We start from the raw sequence: 23,902 nt of genomic DNA on the forward strand, positions 1-23,902 counted from the left end.
GTATCACATCTATTTTCCTGTCTTGGTTAAGACTGAATTCATTGAGTCTGGCAAAATATAAGTCTGAGGATTAGAGTTATATGACAGTCATTCATTAGAGAGGGAATAAAGATTGTAGTTTTAAGGTATTTTATATCTGGTATCTATCAGTTGTGCTATAATAGGCTTGAGAATGGTACTCTTATGAATCCTAATATTTCAAGTCAAAACTATATAGTAAAATTGCAAATTTACTTGAAGTTGTTAGTCTAGGATTTCTGACATTGGCAGTTCAGCAAGAATCAATTTTTGTGCATGTGTCTACTCTTCTATTTTCAGGTTTTCTTAGACTAGTGTTCTAATCTTTCAAGAAACATCTTCTCTCCTAATTAATTGTGTCTGCTATTCTTCTAGTATTTTTCTATTTCTCTTTAGCCTATTTTCATTAAGTGAATTCTCCTACTTAACTGAGTTAGATGATGAGTTAGGTATATTCAAAATATACCATAAGGCAACTTATGCTTCTGTGTATAATGAGAAGAAAGCATCAAATACAATAGTTTAATAACTAAATCTTCAGCGAGACTCAACAGAACACAGTTTGTTTACAACTGAGGCACTAATTCTCATATCCCTATGCAAACCTGCATAAAAGCACTTTGAATACTTCATTTGTTTTCTCTATAGAGAAAGGAAGAGACATGTTGAAGTGAAAGTGTTCAATTTTACAAATTAGTTTACTAGGCTGAAATTAGAAATCTAGTTTCCAGCTCAAAACTGCAACCTTGGTAGATTTCTTCTTGGATGCATGGGCTGTTTCTATCTGAACTTCTCCTGTTTGATGTCTGCAGCAGTACTAAATTTAAAATAAAATGAGAGATGTTTGCCTGACAAGGAAACAAGACTAAGAATCAGATTCACCTCCAGAAGCAACCTATTGAAGCGCTTATTCTGGGTTTTGAGCAGAGCTGTGTGCCTCTGCTACCAGTAACTCCTTGTAGAATGACCTTCATGCCAGAATTTCAGGGATGTTGAGAACATCAGTCTGGTACTATAATCATTAAATTCTTCCTCTGGAGTGCACTTCATATGAAGGATATTCAAGTGTAGGACAGACTTTCTATTCCTAATGACTTTGAAGTTGCAGCTTTATTTTTTCGGATAAGATAAAATAGAGCCAGGAAGAAGTAAACAAGAGTTTACTATGCAGAAAGGATCTAACTTTGCTGTATGCTATTTTCTTCTGAGAGGTATACCAGAAGACCATGAATCTATAATACATAATCAGGTGCTAGGACTAATTCATATTCTTTAAAAATATGCATATCTTACAATTATTTGACAGGGAAAGATCTAAAAAATTTCCCATTGCTATAAACAGGTGAAATATAATCAAATTGACCACTCATCATATTTTTACACGTAATATTACCAACTCAGATGGTGCCCAAAAGGCTCTGTTGTGCAGATTTTAAAGCACAGATTTCTAAACACATTCCATAAAATGACATCAAATTTCATTTCAAGATTTTTTCCCATTAATTTCTTAGCAGACTTTGCTCTCCACATACTGATTAGAGACATTAATGATTATAATAGCATCATGCATCCCTTTTTCCTTTATTTTCTGTTTTTCTCCTTCACCATGTTACCATCTCATATTAAGCCCTATCCCAATACTTTTATCTCTTTAAATTTTACATGTTTAAATTTTCCCTCATGTAATAATGATAATGAGAATAATAATAACTAGCAATTGTACAAAACAATTATTAATAACTGCTCTTCTATATGCAATTTTTCTTTTCAGAAGCAAAATAATCTTATATGTTAGTGTTATTAATTTCCTAGGAGATTATAAATTTCATGAAGGCACTGGAGGTACTTAGTAAATTTTGAAGGAAAAATTTCCATTTTACATATGAGTGATTTGGCAAAGGCACAACAGTTTGTGACGCAGTGGAGTCTATTTGGCAATGGTGCAAAGGTTTTGAATCAGCAGGTTAGTGGAGTAACCCTTTAACCAAAAACTACCAAAAGTTATGTGAAATATAATTTTACATTATCATAACAATACTTCTAAATTATCTTCTTCTTACAGGTCAACACACCAAGCTTTGGAAGGCTACTTACAAGTGATAGAACTAAAATTTGTTTTAACCCATAATCTAATATTTTAAAAAAATGATGTTTGTGTCTCACAATATAATGTACATTTACAAAATACTCTGTAGTATTCAGAATTTTCATCAAAAATTTACTATCCTATCTCTGAGTTTTAATTCTGCCTAAACATCTAAAAATGAAGTTTGGACAATCAAAGCCACATTGAAAAATAAAATAAACTGACTGTAAAATAAACCATCAATTGCTTTTCATGGCATAGTGATTAAATCAAATCAATTGAGGAGTTTATAACATTGATAATAATAAAAAAGGGTTATTATGACAGACAAATGTTATTAAATAGCAAAAATTCAATTTGGCAGCAACTCAGAGATACAAACCGGGCCTTTTCCAATCATATGTAGAGTACATTTTTATTGCATTTGATATATTTTGTGACAATTATCTTTGTTATTGTGTCATTTGAATGAAAGACATTTCTTTCTGTTGTCATGATGCAAATTTCCTTAGTGAGCAATTAGATTGATTTGCTGGTTATACCCTTTTGCTAAGTGATGACAAATGGTAAATTAGGTTCAATAAGGAAGTAGCAGTAAAATACATTGTGTATTACTCTATAACTGAGAAAATCAAGCTATATTGCTTGTGAAATATATTTTGTTGAGAAAACAGCTAAACTATGATGTTTAGAGGAGAAATATCTCAGCACTCTTAGCATTGATGTTTTTTATCAAGTAGTTTTTCATTTGTGAAATTAAAATTTTTGAATAATAACAGATGGTCTGGGTAAAATCTGTTCCATTATCATTGATATAATTTCTGAAATCTGTCAGTGTAAAAATTCATAGATCTAAATAATTCCATTGTATAGAAATTGCTGGCCCCATATTTTCAAATACAGATTTAAAGAACTGTATATCAACTGATATTTTGTCAACTAGAAATCTTAGTTAATTGGTATGAATGCAATTGTACTGCATTATATACTGCTGTAAAACACCTTAAAATAATTTAAAATAATATAGGCAAGATACAGGGTGAATTTACAATGCATTCTTCAAAATTGATATAAAAGTTGAATTTGTGTTTTGCAAAGCTGAACAATTAAATACTTTTTTCTGTGTTATTCTCTGAAAGTAGAATCATAAATTTTTGGAACATAGGTATACTTCATCCAAAAGCATTCCCTACAACATAATTAAATTTAGCACCTGCTTGAATATTTGTCCTTCAAAATTTTCAGTGTATCTGCTGCAAATTCAAATATCACCTACATATGAACCATTAAAATATAAAATATATATAATAGTCAATTTTGTTATTTACTTGAACTATAAATTAGGTCTTAGTATTATTTCTTAATAGAACATTAGAATGATACATAGTAGTTAGGTGCATTTTTAAAAATTAAAAAAAAAATTATCTTTTAAAATTTGTTGATGGACCTTTATTTACTATGTATACATGGTGCTGAGAATCAAACTCAGTGCCTCACACATGCTAGGCAAGTCCTCTACCACCAAGCTACAGCCCCAGCTCCCAGTTAGGTTCATTTTGACAAAATCATACATGCATGAATTTGATTTACTCCATTTCAGTCCCCAGTGTCTCCTCCTTTCATTTCCATTCTCCCTACCCTTATTCTCCTTCCTCTACTGTATTGGTCTTCCTTTCACTCATTTACTTATTTATAAATATGTGTGTGTGTGTGTGTGTGTGTGTGTGTGTGTGTGTGTGTATAAAGCTAGAATTAACAATGTTGTAGGAATATAGTGGGATTTCTTAAATTCAGTCCCCATTTTTTTTTCCTTTCCTGTGCCTCACACCTCCCTCTCAACCTCTTTCCACTCCATAGTCCTACTTTATATCTTTATGTTATCTGACCTCTCTTCTTTTCCCCTTATTTTGGTCAAACTTCAGCATATGAAAGAAAAAAAATCTGACCCTTAATTTTCTGGATCTGATTTATTTCACTTAGCATTATGTTCTCAATTTCCATCCATTTAACAGCAAATGCCATAATTTCATTCATTCTTCTTAGGACTGAATAAAACTTTATTGTAAATATATGTCACATCACATTTTCTTAATCCATTCATCTATTGATGAGCAATGTGTTCTGTTCCATAATTTGGTTATTATTACTTGTGCTGCTATAAACATTGATGTAGCTATATCACTATATAATGCTTATTTTAGATATTTTGAATAAATACCAAGAAGAGGGAGAGCTGGGTCAAATGGAGGTTTTATTTATAGTTTTTTTTGAAGAATTTATACTACTTTTTAGAGAGGTTGCATTAATTTGCAGTGCCATTAACAATGTATGAGTGTACCTTTTTTTTCATTTTCTAGCCAAGTTTTACTATTATTTATATTCTTGATATTTTCCATTCTGACTAGAGTGAGGTTAAATCTCAGTGACTTTATTTGTATTTCAATGATTGCTAAACATGTTTACTTTTTATATATTTTTGGACATTTGTGATTCTTCTTTTGAGAAGTGTCTGTTTAGTTCTTTTGCCCAGTGATTGATTTATTTTGTTGTTGTTGTTAAACTTTTTGAGTTCTTTATATATTCTGGATATTAATCCCCTGTCAGAGAAGCAGATGGTGAAGATTTCTTCCATTCTGTAGGTTTTCTCTTTATACGCTTGTTTCCTTTGCTGTGCAGAAACTTAATAATTTGATATTATTCCACTTATTGATTCTTGGTTTTGCTTCTTGACTTTAGGGAATTAAATTACAGTGAGTTCTTTTAATACCATTTCTTTAAGGAGTATTCTTTCTACATTTTAAATCTGGAAGTAAGAAATTTGTGGGAAGCGCCCCTTCCTCTAATATGTCATCTTCTCTTTTTAAACATATTGATAGTGTATTCATTATTTTATAATATCACCTCTTATAATTCCCCTTCAGGGCTATAAGACAAAAATAATTGAAACCTCATTAATAGTCTCTTAGGCCAGAAAGATTCAGAATCACAGAATTCTATTTATTCTCAATTGCTCCAATTTTGAGAATACTTGTGTTGTCAAGATTAGGATTTTCATCTTCCTGTAGAACTTTGAAGACACTGGTATTTTGTTTCACAGTTATACTGTGAAAACACATATTTCTCCTTGCCTTGACTAAGATCTCAATATTCCTGGGATAATATTATTCTATATTACATCACTCAGGCATAAGACTTAAACCATGTTATATTCTGTAATATTCAAGGTATTTTAACACAGATTGCCTATCTTAGTTTACATCCAGCCTATTTCATTACAATTTCCATTCTACGAATGAATAAACTGGTATAAGCAGAGCTAGGAAGTGAACTTAGATTACCTGACACCAAGTCTAGTCCTCTTTTAAAATTATTAATTGTCTCTTATAGCCATTGCTTATATTTCAGCAGTGCAATAGAAATCTGGAATTAAATTCCACAATCTTTGCACTGAATATGAATTTAGAAAGAAGTTATATTCTTTATTAAGAGATCTGAATGAGGCAATCATTATGTAAACCCTAACCATTGATCAATTTATATATTTTATTCTGATTATATAATACAGCGTGGTAGGATCTGAAGTGTTTCAATGATAAAAAAAGGCATTTGTATTCAAAACATCTATGTCTATGTTGAATTGATATTTCCTCTATTTGAAACATAGCAAAATTGCAAAACAAAACAATGGAACAAAATTATAATATATAATATAAAATGCCAATTGTTGTTTATATCAATACTCAGTTCAGAGCAGGAAAGTTGAATAGGTACTAATGAATGCTTCATGAAATAATCATCAGTAGGAGCATCTCAGACATAGATGTATGACAAGAATATTGTAAAGACTGAATAAATAGGTAAAACCTTTAGCTGAAATATGTTACGAACAAGCATTGAAAATGGGAACTTAACCAGGATCAGAGTCTCATAGTGACAATATATCCCACATTTCCCACCTTTGTGAAGCAGATCTTTTCTTCACTTGATTCATTTTCTTATTCCTACTTTCATAGCAATGCAGTCTTTAAAAGAATTATAGAATACTGTTGACCTTATATGAAGCTTCTATCCTTTTTATCTGGTGACAAGATAAATGTTGGCTTTACTGAATCTGTATTCCTTAATGGCAGACCTCTGTCAGTTCATTTTCTAAGTCAGAAATGATATCTTACCACCTCTGAGCCTCGGTTTCACTTTTGTTCTAACTACTTTTATAATAACAAACACCAAAAATTTTCCACAACACCTTTTAGTTTAACATGGAGACAGATGATAAAGTTGTGGTCATTTCATTAGGATGTATTAAAAATTACTTTTGTTATCATACATGATAATTCTAATTTCTACTTTTTAGTAAATAAAGTAGATTAGCTTTCTTTCAATACAATATATCAAAATAAAAGTTGCAAGGTTTGAGAACTGTATTATCTGTCGTCCACATTCTTCACTATATAAATCAAATTAATCAAAGTGAATGTTTCAGAGCTGGGGATGTATCTCAGTAGTAGAGTGCTTATCTAGGATGCAAGAGGCTTTACATTCAATCCTCAGCATCTCAAAAGAAATGAAGGAAGGGAGGGAGGAATAAAGAAGGAAAGAAAGTAAGAAGAAAATGTTTCTAGTGGTAGATTAAAAAGAACTCTTATTCAGAGAAGACCTCTGATTTTTTAAAACAACTTGATTAGCACATCAATATAACTATTAAATAAATGTATTTTTTGTTTTGAACATACAAGGAGTTTTTTTCCCACTTTTTGAGATAACTCATTGTAATAACTGTGTTTAAATGATGTTCTGTATCAACATCCTAAATATCTGGGACTGGGAAAACAGAAATATTGAATTTTGTAATAAAATTAAATTTTGGAAATATAACAACTATACTGATATATGTAAAACCATTAAGTTTTATTCCAATAGCATCTATTGTCAGAAGAGGAGCATGTATTTTCAGTTGAAGGAGTGCTGTGATTTGCATGTGAGGTGTCCCCTAAAAAACTCATGTGTGAGACTATTCAAGTAGGTTTAAAGGAGAAATTATTGGGTTATGAGAGCCTTAACCCAATAAGTGAATTAATTTTCCTGAGAAGATTAACTTAGTGGTAACTGAAGGGAAGGCAGGGTGTGGATGGAGAAGATAGATCATTGGGGGAGTGACTTTGGGGTGTACATGTTGTTGTACTCTCTGCTTTCTGATTATCATGTGAGCTGTTTCCCTCCACCACACTCTTTCCATCATGATATTCTGCCTCACATGGAGCCCTGAGGAAAGGAACCAGCATGCTATGGATTGAAACTCTGAAACTGTAAGCCCATAAATAAACTTTTCATTCCCTAAAATTGTTCTTGTCAGGTCATGTAGTCACAGCAGCAAAAAAGCTGAATAAAAAGTGAACAAACTTATGCTGGGCGTGGTGGTGCACACCGGTAATCCCAGTGGCTCCGAAGGCTAAGACAGGAGCATCCTGAATTTAAAGCCAACCTCATCAAAGTGCTAGGCAACTCAGTGAGACCGTGTCTCTAAAAAAAAAATACAAAATAGGGTTGGGGATGTGGCTGAGTATTCGAGTGCCCCTGAATTCAAACCCTGGTACTTCTCCCCTCCACCAAAAATGAGCCAACCCGTTCCAATCTGTACTTCTCAAAATATAAGAATCTTCAATTTTAACATATTAGCCTGAATGAATGTGGTATCTGAGTTTAATAGGTTTTGATTTCACCCTAGCTTTAATTTTTTAAACTTTCCTTTCAAAACTAACAGTTTTTGAAAAATATTTTCCCACATTTACCTCTCCATGTTGAAAATTACAAGAGAATGAAGGGTTTGAGAGAGTGATTTGGTGATATAATCATTAACATTGTGAAAATAAATTAGTTATTGATGTAGAAACTCTAGAGTGTATAAGGAAGGGGGCCAGAATGAAATAAAGAAAAACAGAAATGAAAGAAGGAAAAGGGGAAGCCAGGAGGGACAAAGGAAAACCAATCTACACTTAGACTCTGCCTCTCACTGCTCTATGAGAAATGCATACCACCATGGTTTTCTTGTCTCCTCTTTCTGAAATATCCATTCTTTTTCAGGATTTAGCTTTTCTCTTTGTGCTCATTGTTAGGGTCTGAGTGAGGGTATATTTGTTATTTATTGCTGCATAAAAAGAAAGACTCAGAGTAACTTAAAACAAAGTCCCATTTTTTTTCCTATCAAACTGAGAGTCTCAGTATTTTTCCTATCTGTAAGATGGAGCCCCTTATTGTTCCTGTTCCACATTGCCTTTTTAAAAATAACGGCTGCTGGATAATAAGGCCTATGATATATATGAATATACATATGATATAAATGAATTTTTATAAGTGCATAGTTCACTTTTGTTTGTACAGTGTATACATACTGATTTTTAAATTAAAATATCAACATAATCAAATGATGACTTAGAATATTTTTGTCTCTATTTCTAATAGAAAATAAATAATACAATTTGACTTGTAATATTTTCCAGTCTTTTTAGTAATTTTTTTATAAACCCCAAATTATACATATTAAAATCATTATACCCACTTTTGAAAAGCACACACTAATGCATAGACTATCTAGAATGTTGTTTCCATAAATAAGCAAGTACTAAATCTTCAGCAAATTCATTTCCCCTTGGGTTTCAATTCATAAATAAATAATTCATAAACATTCACTATAACTGAGGGACTTATTACATCCCAAGTAAACTTCCACGTGGTCATTTGAAATAACATTAGCTTATAAAATAATTTTAATGACATAAGAGTTCCATTCAATGTTTTGGAACACATATTTTTTTGGTTAAATTAAAAAAAATGAAAGACTAAAGAATAGAAGAAAAGGAGCCCCACTTTACACCTAAATATTTATTTTCTTAAAACTTCAGCTTTTGCTTTCAGTTTGCAAGATTTATACTTGTTGAGAGCATGGAAACCATTAATGCCAAGTATGATTGGTTTTTGAGTCCCTTTTCCCTTGTAGCTTGATGATCTGCTTTGTTTTCTTTAACTATGGTGTTGTGACTGGTTATTTGCACTATTTCTGTTATGAACTGAGTTAGCTTCTTGGCCTTTTCTAACTAATAATTTGTTTTTTTGCCTCTCAGGTGAATTTTTCCTCTGCATAAAGTACTTAGGATTTATCATGGTGCTTATTTATTTATGTTCTTGTTTTTAGAAAATTCAGAAGATAGCATGAAGATTCCATCAGCTTATATAAGAAAATTTGTAAAGACATTATCACATAGAATAAATAATAGCACAAAACACTACAAGGCTTTGTAACACAGATTAAACCTAACTGCACAGTAAGAAACACAAAATACAATCTAAAATATTTTGAACTAGTTTCCCTCCTTAAGATTTAGCCTACATAACAATATGTATGCATTGAGATCAAATTTATGTCATGAATAACTTCTGCATTTTTTATTCTTTTATAGTTTTTCAACCTTAAATTTCTGTCAACAAACACAATTTGCAAGATCACTATGCTTTTATAACATTCTTAGAAACTTATTATAAATACAAGGAATTCTAAATACCTAATAGGAATTTTGAAATATCCTCTGTCAATATATTTCTACCCTTCCTTTCTAGTTTTAATGTTTTTTTTTAAAAAAAGAAGCTAATTACTGGCATATACAGGACACAGAGGATTTTACACAGGTTGTTCTTCCCTATGATAATATTATAAGTGATATGAAGCATCTTGTACGTATTACAGAGCTATCAGCTTGCAATTATTTAGAGGAAAACTATGAGGATAGACTGCCCCAGAAGGGCTTCTTAATGAAATACAGTATCTCCTTGAGGAACATGTAACACTAAGCAAGTTAGTGAGATTAAATACAGCATAAAATTTTTTAAGTATATCAATATGTTTGAATACAAGCATATCTGTGGGTATGTGTATGTGCTATGATAATAAACAAAATAATAAATTACTGAACTCTCACTGATTGCACAGATAATGAAGGTATATGATTTTGTCATTGATCTGAGGCTGAGGGCAAAGAATAATTAGATTGGCATGGTGTTTTCTCCTGATTCAGGATTTGTAGGGTCCTTAGAGAACGCTGGTAACAACCTTTCAGAAACACTGATTACAAAGCTAGATGGTTTGCATATTAACTACAGTTTTTGACCCAAGAGGGTCTAAAAAAAAATCCATCAGTATTACAGAAACAAAACAAAGAGATGTCAAGAATGCTTTGGGGGTGGGGGAGTCAAGCAATTGTCTTTGAATATAAAGATTAAGATGCACTTGGGTTGAAGCAAGTTAAGTTGCTGGCATTAGAAGGCAGAAGCAATGATGAAATCAATTACATCACTCTTCACTTAACATCTTAGTGGAAATGTGAGTTGTTAAAGGTGAGATTTTTTTTTTAGCAGTGTATGCTATCAGTGTTGATCTATGATGACTAAGTTATTTATATTAAAATTGAAAGTATCTGTTTTAAGAATAAATAATTTTTAAAAATCTTACAGGAACTAAAACATTTGTTTTACATATAAATGGCCAAAAGAAGAAAGCAATTAGAATCAATGAAGAAAGAAGAAAAGAGCAAAAGAACAGAATAAGGCTGGATTCACACTTCAATTCTGCAGGCATTTTCAGTGAAGGGTGTTCTTTTCATCACACTCATGGGCCAATTACAGCATGGAATTTCTGGTTCCTTTCTACAGAAGGAAAGAGTAGTTCATTCAAATCATGCTACTCAGATTTCTAAGGAATGCTAGCTCTGCTTAGCAAAAAGAGCAGTGACATTTTAAAGGCCTAAAACCCATGGAAAATAGAGCAACAATCTGATTAACACCCCTAGGCATTTTCCTTGTTTGGGCTTGATCAGTTCCCCACCTGTGACTGGCTGAGGCTCCATTCTTTTTAATTGGCTGAGGCTCCATTCTTTGTAATTGGCTCAAACTCAGTTGTTTCTTCTAAAATATATATTCCTAAATTAGTTTTCAGCTTATCTATCTACTACATTAGGTTGGAGCATGCTACACAGAAATTCGTGTACTTATATAGCTTCAGCTTAATGGCTTCTTATTTATTATTAACTTCAAAAATAAAATGTTTCCCAGATCTAAAGAAGAGGTGCATTGGAAGCTGCCATCGGACAATTCAATTTTCCAGAGATAGATATTTAATATCTGTGCTTTCTTTTTGTTTGTGTCCTTCACTAATTAGTAATAAAGTTTGCTTTGGTTAAGATCTGCTCTGATAATTTAGCCTCCTGCAATACTGAGCAGCAGTCATCACCAAGCAGATTATAACGAAACAGTTCTTATCTACAGCAATAATAAGAATCATAAACATTTGGAAAAGATTATAATATAAAATATATGATACTCATAATCAACCCATAAATCTTTATTGACTTTACTGAAGTCATCTTCAGGAAAACGTGAAATAAACAGAATTCTAGAATAAGAACATGGAGCACTAGAAAGTTATGACTTCTTGCTAGATCATGTAGATATTAATGGAATTCCAGTAAAACTCTGTGCTTAATATTAATTTTATCTTGAAACACTTTTAATGAATACAAATAAAAAACACAATACAGGTATATGATAAAAACATTTGTGAAAAATCATTCTTACTCTTCCTGTCAAACTGTCAACACCTGGCAAGACACGCGCTATGAGTGCTGTATCTAGCTAATATATTCAATGCAATGGCCACAAATAGATGCCATCTAATGAAATAGTAGAAATAGTGATCTAGAAAACTAACCAGTGGCACTAAAGAAGACCACTGTCAATTAATAAATCTAAGAAAAATTGTGAGGTATAAGAGTAAAAGTAAAAATAAAAAAACAAGGTGTTTGCAGAAATAATCTCACAAACATTTTTCACACTAAGATCTTAGAATTTACTATCAGTGTTGACAAGGTGCCTTAGAATTAATTAGGCCCTCTCACATAACAGTGTAATACACAGTCAAAATATACACCTCTCAACTCGGGTTTCTGTTATACTGGAAATCCACAAACTGCAATATTTTGATTCATTTTCTTTGCCTTAACAAATGAATTTACATCTTTTTTTGAATGTATTTAGAAAGAATGGAATTATTTGTCTGCTCTTTTAAAATATACTGATGTCTTGAAAAGAATGCATGAATGGAGAAGCAATAAGTTATGATTACTCTCATTCTAGTGATGAACACTGTCTCACTTATATTTCATGCTTTCTGTAATATTTAAGCATAAAGAGAAAACTTACATTAATGTATTTAAAACCATAATTTTATTAAAAAGCTTTGAAAATATGGACAAAACAGAACAAAATGAACCATTAAATTCACTAAAACCAATATTAAAATATAAAATATCAAAAAAGAAAAATCTCAATTTATGCATATAAAAGATAATACTTATTAAATAATTTTGTTAATACTGGTTAAAAATTGAAAAAAATAGTTAAAAAATTTTCTCACTATTTAACAAAAAGTATTACAATTGCAATTTAGATTATATTTAAAAACAAACAGAAAAATAGAATTAAATTAATTGCCACAGTTCTCAAATATTTGAATGAGGTTTTGAAAACTACAAGTAGACATTATAAAGGAATACATAAACATTTTACACATATATCTTGCAATTTTTTAAATTTATTTTGTTGTATCTTTAATGAAAAACCACAAAAATTATATAATGGTAAATATATTCTCACAAAAACAATGAAAATAAGAAGTTTTTTTTATATTTATAATACTAACTTAAAATTAATTACAATTAAATATATGCAAGGTAAATAAAGTGAAGAAAAATGAAATTAAGAAGTAAAATGAATAATTGGTAAACCTAGAAGGAAAATGTTTAACAAATGTTTAATATTTTAACATTTAACCTTTTAACATTAAAATGTTAAAAATGTTTAACAAAAAAAAATGTATTTAGAATGTTAACTAAAATAATGACTATAATTAAAAACTAAAAGTGTATCTGAGAATCTATATCATAACTTCTTGTGTAATATAGATAAAAGAGAAAATATCGTCAATGATTTTGTAATAAGATTCTTAAATACTATTCAAATATCCTAAATATTTTGATAAAAAGATAAATGAAACATTGAGACATTTCCTTGAATATACTGTTGCTATCAGCTCACTTATCACCTTGAGTTCTTATAAACAGTCAAAGCAGAAAATCTATTTCTCTCTTGTGAGAACCATATCCTTTTTTCTCTGTCTTTTGGCTGAAGTCTCTGCAAATTCGTTTGAAAAATTGGTGTGTCAGTATTACACTTCAATTCTTTGGGCTACTGCTATAAAAGGACAGGTAATTTTCTCAGAGAAATGGAAGAGTCTGGCAGTACTTGCCATACCAATGTTTAATTGAGAAAACATTAATAGCTTCAAAATAAAAGTATCTGATATAGGTTATCATAAGGATTAAGTGAAACAGAGGACACATACCAGGGTTGTTGATATGATTTACTATTTTGATCAAATATGCCATGGATATTATTTGCTTTTCATTCTTCCCTTGAAGAATGTTCAGAAGTGGAGACTTGCATTTAAAAAATTATTGAGAAGTACTACTATTATCAACATATATGTAGATAACAAAACAGGAGGCTTGAACAAAGAAAGGAGAAGAACTGTGAAGCCCTATGAGAGACACATCAGGGAGTTCCAGATCTGGTATGGCTTTTCATAGTTATCCTTCCCTGAAGAAATAATTCTAGGTCTGCATATTCTGGATGTACAGACCAATCTTTGAATGTAGGAGGCTTCTGAAGTGGGAATGTGATTTTGAGTAAAGCAGATCATTTCTGCTGAAGGCAATGTCCAAAAAGGGGTTCAGCTGGGAGACAGTAGCAGCTCTTACAACAACAGGAGAAGCATGTACGTCAGTTCCAATTAGAACATCTGGGTAGTATACCAACGCATGGACTTCAAGCCACATTTTGTATTTATGATTTCATTTTCTGTGTACCAGAAACATCTTCAGTGTTCTTTTCATTTTATCCTTAATAAACCTCTAAGAGAAAAAAAAAACAGTTAAGGAGACCAATTATAATCCAAATCCTGGAACATGATCTTAGTGGCATATTGCTGATATTCTAAAAATTTCTTCACCCTCAGCTAGCAATTTTGCTGGGTTAGGTTACATTTCTGATTGTTTGACCAAGAACCTCATATCTGAGTACTTTTAACCCAGGGATATACTCTCTTCTTAGCCCACCACTGAGGTATCTGCACACTTACTATGAAAAATAGGCAAAAGAATTGCCAGAGATACACAACTATATCACCTGGATGCCAACATTCCCCTTGCCCGTATTTTTAAAAATGACCTATCTACTAAGACAATTGTGATGGTTATCTGTCAGTTTAAATAGGTTAAGGAAAATCCAGATAACTGGAAAACATTATTTCTGAGTGTGTTCATGATGGTGTTTCAGAAAGAGATTAACATTTGAATGAGTAACCCTAGTGGAGAATATCTATTTGCACTAATGTGAGCAGACATCATGCAATTTATTGAGAATCAAAAGGTAGAGAAAAGGTGAATTTGTTCTTTCATCTGGAGCTGGGATACCATCTTTTTCCACTGAGCATAGAAACTTTAGGTTCTCAGATCTTCAGATTCTCGGACTTATACCAGTGCTCCCACCCTTTTCCTGTTTGCAACCCAATTCTCAGGCCATTGACCTTGTGCTGAAAATGACAAGGTTTTGTTCTTAGACTAAATTACCAACACAAGCCTTTGTGGGTATCCAGCTTCACAGACAGCATATTATGGACCTTCTCAATCTCCATAATTATGTTAGCCAATTTCCATTGTAAGTTTTCTATCTTTCTACCTATCGATCTCTCATTTATCTTACTGGTTTTGACTTTGAAGAAACATCACTAATACAAATATTGGTTTTTCCCCTTGATTGAAGTAATCAAATGGCAGGTTAATGTTTGTTGGGACACTTGTGCCCAATGGAAACATTCTTTTGTCTGGGACTGGAATTTCTAAATTTACAGTTCTCAGTGCTATGGTGATATATAATATAAATTTTCTGAAATTAACCATGGAATATGATGAAAAGTGTGAACATCCTTACTCCATTTCTTGATTCTTCTTGTGAAACAGAATTATATCATGATGCATGGTTTAAGATGTATCCTGTGTCCTAAAATATATGACTCCATCTTTACATAGCGTCATCTTCAAGAGAGTAGCTCAATTGCATTTTTCATAGATCATTTTCTCATTCTGTAAAGGTCAATGTTTTTGATGATACTGAATATGCTTAGGCCAGTAGAACTAATATTTATACTGCTGTACTTACATCACTGTAGAGCTGTAGAGTAGGTCCCTTGGGCCAGGTGCAGTGATGCATGCTTCTAATCCCAGTAGCTTGGGAGGCTGAGGCAGTAGGATCACAAGTTCAAAGCCAACCTCAGCAACTAAGCAAGGCCCTGAGCAACTCAGCGAGACCCTATCTCATAATAAAAAATAAAAAGTGCTTGGGAAGTGGCTTAGTCATTTAGGGCCTCTGGGTTCAATTACTGGTACCAAATGGAAAAAAAAATAGATTCCTTGGTTCCTTTTTTTATATATATTATGAGGAATTTTATGTATTGGGAAATGTTATGAGGGATTTTATGTCAGTGGATTCAACTTTCTATAGACTTTTGTTATTGGTTTTGGCTAAGGTCCTGTGAGTGAAAAAGAAAAGCCATTTGTTTTAGTCAGCTTTTTCACCTCTGTGACCAAAGATCTGACAAGAACAATTTCAGAGGAGAAAAAGTTTATTTGGCATCATTCAAGGTTTCAGAGGTTTCAGTCCATAGATCACTGATTTCATTGCTGTGGTTCTACAAGAGGCAGAACATCATGGCAGAGGAAACAGCTCAGGACATGTTGATCAGTTAGCAGAGGGAGGACTGCTAACCAGGGTCAACATATAAAACCCAAAGGCATGCCCCAAGTGACTCTTCTCCTTTGACCACAGACTACATGCCTATAGTTACTGCCTACTTAATCCATCCATGGAAACGCACTAATTATGTTAAAGCTAACCATTTCACATCTAAACTTTCTTGCATTGTCCTACACATGAGTTTTGGGGGAACACCTCATATCTAAACCACAATACCATTATTGAAATATATGTCAGTTCTAGTCAAGATGAAACATTGTGCCTTTAAGGGTAGAAGAGATCTAATGTAATCAACTTTTAATCAATTAACTAGGAAATATTTCTAGAGAAGTTGGACCAGGTACTGTGTTAGACCAACTTTGATAAATTGTAGCCCATGAAAACTGCCTTTATCAGTTCTCTAGAATAGCCATAATAAAGGATCACAGACCAGGTCGCTTAAACATGAATTTTTTCCCATTGTTCCTTAGGTTAAAAGTCCAAAATCAAGGTGTTTTTAAGTTCTGTTCTTTCTGAAATCTCTGTCCTTGTCTTGCAGATGCCTGCCTTCTTGCTACCTCTTCGTGTGACTGCTCTTCTCTGCACACATACCCATGGTATCTTTCTCTGATATTTATTTTTTTTGTATTCTTGCAGCATTTGCATGTAATTACTATATTTTCTTAAAATTTTTTATGAAATATATAGTGTAGGTACTATTTTTTAATTATTTGTGAGATTTCTTTTCGTATTTGAACCTTTACAGTAAGATTGTATTTTTACTTTTTTTTCATAAATAACAAGTGGCTAATTAGTACTTATGTTAATTTTTTATTGCATTTGTTCTTTTTCCTATGTAAGGTTCAATATAATCTTGTACTTTCTTCTGTAAGATAGAGTATATTATGAAACAGATATTACTTACAAATTAAACAGAAGTATACTTTGGGTTAAGTTTTGATACTATGGTCTTAACCTGCTATAATCCCCTAATCCCTAGTGAATTTTGATTTTAATTTTAGGTATTACAAATCGTATATTTTTAAGAGGATATAAAACCATGTTCAAAGGTATGGAAAATTAATTTTAAAGAAGTTCCCAAAGTATAAGCACTATTTTTCATAGTCATTCTCTATGCTGCAGATTAAAGTATAAGATGATAGATTCTTCTTGTGAATGACCCACAAAAGACCACATTATCCCTGTGATATGCTCCAATGATATATGCAAACTATACTCCCAGAAGAGAGGCATGCAGCTTAATGGATAATCTGATATATTGGTATTGCAAATACCACCAATCTAGGGACTCTGAAATTTCATTAATTTTCACACCTTTATTGGTCATAAGTTTAATTTTTTAACCAAAATTTTTTATTTGTTCATTTTAGACATACATGAGAATAGATATATTTTGACATGTTTTACATATATGGAGTATATCTTATTTTAATTATGATGCTAGTCTTGTAGATGTACATGATTTTGAGATCCACTGTGGTGTATTCATATATAAACATAGAAAAGATATGTCTGATTCATTCTACTGTCTTTATTTTTCCTATTCCCCACCCTTCCCTTTATTACACTTTGTCTAATTCACTGAACATCTATCCCTCCTATTTATTATGTGTTAGCATCTGTTTATTATATAGAACCTTCCACAGGTTTAATTTCCTGCAATTTAAACTCCAATTTACATCAACTAGAAATATTTGATTTTTTCTAATATTTTGGTTAAATTTGAGGTTAAAGACATAAACTTCTTGACATTTAAAGTCATGTCAGGGAAAAGTGAAGTCTTAATAGTCAATGACAAATAGGTAAGACAATGTCAAAATTTCTAAACATTTGAAGAATGATAGAAATGTAGCTCTAAATTGAGATGAAAACTTATAAAATTACCATATTTTTTAGTTTCAATGAAGAAATATGTTACTAATTTTATTTTATAAATACAATTGACCCACAGGAAATATTCAAACCCTATAGTCTCTGTTTCAGGCAAGAAATATAATGATATTTAAACAAAAAAAAATAGGGATTTCTTTTTAAATTTTAGATTCGGGGCTGAATCTAAAATTGTTACAGCATATTACACATTACAGAATATATATTATTTTGTATCTGCTTAAATTCAAGGTAGATTTATGTTTTAAATATTTTACTATTAAATAGGGCTCTTTATGATCTTAAAACAATATAATTAATAATCTGTGTTAAGTGTTATATGGCTCCCAAAAGTTTTGACCTAGATTGCTGTATGTTGCATTGATGCTTTTAGGGAAAGGTCTACTCTGTACATATGTGATGAGAGTAAGTAGCCTCATTCAACCACTTACTATGGTTAGCTATGTAAAAATAATGAGAGAGAGTGTATGCTCTGCTTCATGGACTTGAGATCAAAATAGTGACTGAATAAACTAAGAAGATATTGATACAAGATCAAATTGAAAATAATTAAAGATATTGATCAGCATAATTTTACTGTTCAAACATAAATGGCTTATAGAGACTGTATAATGAAGTATTTGAAATTATATTGATTTTTTAAGTCAAACCAACCTCAGATTAACTCTGATGCATATGGGCCAAACTGTACTACATAAGGCAAGTCACTTATTTTATGTTTACTTACTCATATATTAAATAGGTGTGGCTTTAGCAACTATACCACACATTATTTCTGAGAATAAACTTGATGAAGCCCATGAGGCACTTGTGGCTATTGTACACTATTTAGTATGTATTCATTATTTAGCACATATTCAGTATTTTGATATATGTCAAAACATATTAGTGTTAGTACTATTGTCACTTTCAGGATATTTTTCTATTTATATCAGCATGATTTCAAATTTAGGTGTTCTTATATATTCGGAAATTAAACAAGGTGAAAGCAGGTGTATGAGGCTCTGTCGTGTCAATGGATTTACATAGATGGTTGTGTGATTCTTGTAACACAGATAAGATTTAGCTGAGGAGATGGGAGAAAATGCATTTCATTCACCAGTTAATAATCTTTGAACATATAATACACACCAGACACTCTTTTTATTTCTGAAAAAATCAAATTAATTCATGTTTTGCTGTCATATAATTTATAATCAGTGGATAGAAAGGGATAAGAAAAGAAATAAAAGTGCAAAATACTATATTCAGATGCCATAGTTGCACAGGTTAGGAGAATCAAAATTCCCATGTCTGGTCAGGAAAAAGTTCAAGAAACAATGGAATGGATAAGATTCTACAGTTAAAACAAACCTATGATATACAGATAAAGCTGAAGATTCCAAAATGTCTAGGGTCAATGCAGAAGATGTGTTTCACAAAAGTTTGGCATAATTAATGGTGTGGAACCTATTCATATATGATCGGAAAAGTGGAGAAGATGTGGAAACTGGAGGAAGGAATTTAAAAAATGTTTAGAAAGTGTATGAGCATCATGTTACAAACAACCTCTATTATTTAAAAAATAACATTTATGTGATTTCCAAAGAAAAAAAGGAAGTCTATTTTTCTATTTTCTGGCCTTATAATTTCCTTAAAGAGCAGACACCTAAGTAATATTCATCCTGAAATGTTACATTTTGCCAGCTAAGGTGATTCATGTAAAAGTGAAAATGAGTTTTTTCTTCAAATGACAACCTTCTCTTGGTTATTGCCCTGTAGTCTGAAGGAATTGTGTGTGTGTGTGTGTGTGTGTGTGTGTGTGTGTATGTATGTGTGTGAATTATCCATTTAATTAATGATAATCTCTTCGTGACAGAAAATGAAGCATTCTCATATTCAATATTTCAGAAATAATAGTTGTCTAATTTTCTTCTTGAAGATCAACAAATTTGATTTTTTTTTCAGCTTTGTGTCCTATGTGGAACACATTAATACCTTTCCTCTTACTTTTTGCATCCTCATATGTCATAGGAACTTTAAAAAGTATGTCATCATTCTTATCACACCTTTATGAACATAAATCGGAACAAAATAAATCTATCAGATATGTGAGTAGAATAATTCAAGGTAAAAATTTCTCTAAAATCCTACAGATATTACATGAGATCACATATTCATAGCATCTGCATCATGAGGTTACAATTATATAACTTAAACATAGTATTGAAAAAATAAAAAGAATTTGCATTTCTCTTAGAATAGATAATATCTTGTCCCACTGTCTCAGTACTGTGACTTCTAGGAAAGAAGGCAGAAAGGGACCACCTTAGTTGTTTTTTGTTGCAATTACAGAATGATCCATATTGGGTGATTTTTGAAAAACAGATGTATATTTCTTACATTTCTGGAGGCTGGGATGTCCAAGATTGAGGGGTCTGCATCTAAAGGGGGCTTTCTTATTGCATCATTCCCTGAAAAAAGAAAGAAAGTTTAGAGAGCATGAATAAGAGACAGAGAGAGGGCATAGAAGTGCACCAAATTTGCTTTTATAATAATAAACCCATACTTATTATCAATCCACTTTTGCAATAATAACATTAATGCACTTATGAGGCAGAATCCTCAGAACTTAATCACCTCTTCAAGACTTTGGGAGATTAATCTCCAATACATGAACTTTGGGGGATACATTCAACCCACAGCAGATGTGTTTCATCTGCAGGAAGCATCCCTTTCTGGACCATGTTGAGCCTTGCAGGGTCCCCACTGAGATGCCTGCAGAACTGTATGTGCTTCTCACTTCAAAAAGTGATTTCTTCATTGATCGTAATCTCTTGGCAGAGATACCACGCTTTCGTGTATCTTAGAAAACCATGGTTAATAAACATTGATGTGGCTATGTTACTGTAGTAAGCTGATTTTAAGTCCTTGGGTTATACACCAAGGAGAGAAATAAACAAGGACCAAAAAACAAAAGCTGAATGTTCTCTCTGCTATGCAGATGCTAACACACAATAGAGAATAGAAGTTCATTGGTTTAGACAAAGAGGAAAGAAAGGAAGGGAGGGGAGATGAAAATGGGAAAGATAGTAGAATGAATCAGATATAACTTTCCTATGTTTATATATGAGTACACCTCCAGTGATACAAGAATGGGATACTAATTGAAATAAGTGATATCCCATGTACATATAATATGTCAATACTCTACTGTCATGTATATCCCAAAAGAACAAATTTAAAAAATGAATGATATTCCTCATGGACATAAAAAAGTGAGGAGAAATCTAATTAAAAATTATAGGAAATGTGGGGAAAATGTCACTTGAATGAACAGAGACATCGTCTCACTAAATTTTTAAATTAAAACATTTAAAATATAAAAAGAAATTATAAAATGCTTTATTTTTAAAATTTGATTCATACTGATTTTTTTCTTGTCATAACATTACATTTTGTTTAATATTCTGTAAGGTGTCAGTACCAAACTTATTTCATATGAACATCTGCAATATATTTAATTTCTGAAGTAATTATAATTAATTTCTACTATATATTCCACCTCACAGCTGTCATATAGTTTAATTTAACTCAGAGAAATTATTTCAGTCATAAAACTACAAATTCAAAAACGATTTTACTATAAGCAATGTTGTATATTTTACATCAACGAAAGCCAGGAAGAAAATAAGTGCTTTTCAAGAATATAACTCTACTCTAAAATACATAAATGGCCTAATGAATTTCCATTGTAATATATGTATTATTTGTACTTTGTAGGAATTGATACATTGTGTCTTCAAAATGTATTTCCTCCATCTTGTTTCATTTTTACTTTATACATAAAAATGCAGATTATTTTTGTTGAATTTCACATTTTTACCTTTTAATGGTGAGGAATTAAAATGTGAGTTAGACAATTACCTTACATAATGAGATTCATTTCAAGTTAACATTTTTCTTTCTGTTAATTTGTAGTATTGTTAAAATACTGACAAGCAAAAGCAAGTTGTGGGCTGCCCAAGCAGATTTGGGGGAAATGAAGAAATCATTGACTCTGACACCTAGCTAAAATCAGGTTGATCTGTAAAACAGAATTATATTTGGAGATTTTAAGATTAATTTTGTTAGATATATTGCTTTTCATAAATTCAAGGTGGATGATATTTGCTTTATTATTTAGTAGTTTGAGAAATCAATTAGTAATACAAAAGATTCAGTGAGCATGAGACTGATGCAAAGGAACTGGCAATCCTACAGATTTTAAATATTTGCAAATATAGATCATAGTATTTTGTTCCTATTTGGGGAGAAAATATTGAATAGGACAATTTATTTCTACACATCTTAATATCTATTTAATATCTATATCTACACATCTTAATATCTAATAAATTATTTTATTAAGCATTTATCTTTACCTATCAATAAGAATAAAATTTTCTATCAGTTGACACTTTCTCTAGAATACAATTTTACAATGCACTGTGTCTTTTCTTCCCCAATTATAATATAACTTGATCACCTTTCTATAAAGTCATCATAAGACTGAGTTACTAAAGTTTTAAATATTGTTTTCAACATTTGGGGGAAATATACTTAGACTCCTCTACTTAATCTTAATATTACTATGCTCTTTAAATCACTCCTAAAATAACATCAGTGTGTGGATATTTATTTTGCTTGCCAAATAATCCTTTCTTAAGTCCTGTTTAATAACTTTTACTTTTAAGATCACTAAAGGAATTACCAAAAGAAAAATGAAAGCAGTTAGAGGGAGAATAAAATTCAGTTTTCTTGGTCTCAATGTCTAGAAGTTATTAGTTAGATTTAATTCAGATTTTAAAAGAGGTATTATAATAATTATTATTGTTATTTAGCCACTGTTTACTCACTAGACACTCCCATACATGATAGATCTTATATTTTAAGAATGAAATATTGAAGAAGACATAGATTCTGTCAGTAATATTGAAGAGGGACACAGATTAAGAAATTTGAAAATTCCATTTTAGTAAAGTTAATGCATCAAGAAATTTAATAAGAATCTAGTGGAAGTATATATTCTTGGGGGAAGATTCTTACTCACAACTCAGATATAAAGAAAAATTCAAGTAGGAATACAGTAAATATTAAGATAATTAATGTACTAATTAAAGGGTGAATTGGAGTTAAATAGGCCTAGAAATGGGAAGAGAATCCCAAGCACAGGGAATATCAGATGCAAATTCACATAGATGAACTATTTCATGGTTCTGACAGAAATAAACAAACAAAAAATTGCGTGTTTACAATGTAGACACAAAGTGGGAAGGTAATAAATATGGAGGGAGAGAAAAGGAGAATCATTTTGCAAGGGATATTGCAAAGGATGTTTTAAATCATCAAAGGTTGTTTGCTTTTAATTTTTTAAAACTCTTTTTAAGATCACCAAAAATTGAAGGTGCAATCAGAGCTATTGTGTTCACTTTGCCACCTAGAATTCAGGATAGGTCAGTTTCCTAAAAAGGGGATAAAATGGAAGAAAAAGAACACACAATTGAGCTAATCATTAGTTATTGGGTTATTTCCATCAACCTTAAATATTCATCTAAATAATGTCTTTTTAATGCTTGTTATATATACAAAACAAGTATGTATATATAATATTTATATAATAATATATAAGTATATATAATGATATACTTGTTACATATAATATGTATACTTTTATATATAATGCTGTCTGGCCCTGGGCTTTTCTTAGTTGGTAGACTTTTGATGGCATCTTCTAGTTCATTGTTTAAGATAGATTTGTTCAATTGTTTATATCCTCCTGATTCAGTTTGTGTAGGTCATATGTTTGTAGAAATTTGTCAATATCTTGAAGATTTTCTATTTTATATGAGTATAAAATTTCAAAATAGTCTCTAATTATCTTCTGTATTTCAGAAGTGTCTGTTATGATATTTCCTTTTTAATCATGAATTTTAGTAATTTGAAATTTCCTCCCTGTGGCTAAGGTTTTATCAA

The sequence above is a fragment of the Callospermophilus lateralis genome, chromosome 11 (genome assembly GCF_048772815.1).
Source record: "Callospermophilus lateralis isolate mCalLat2 chromosome 11, mCalLat2.hap1, whole genome shotgun sequence".
Lineage (NCBI taxonomy): Eukaryota > Metazoa > Chordata > Mammalia > Rodentia > Sciuridae > Callospermophilus > Callospermophilus lateralis.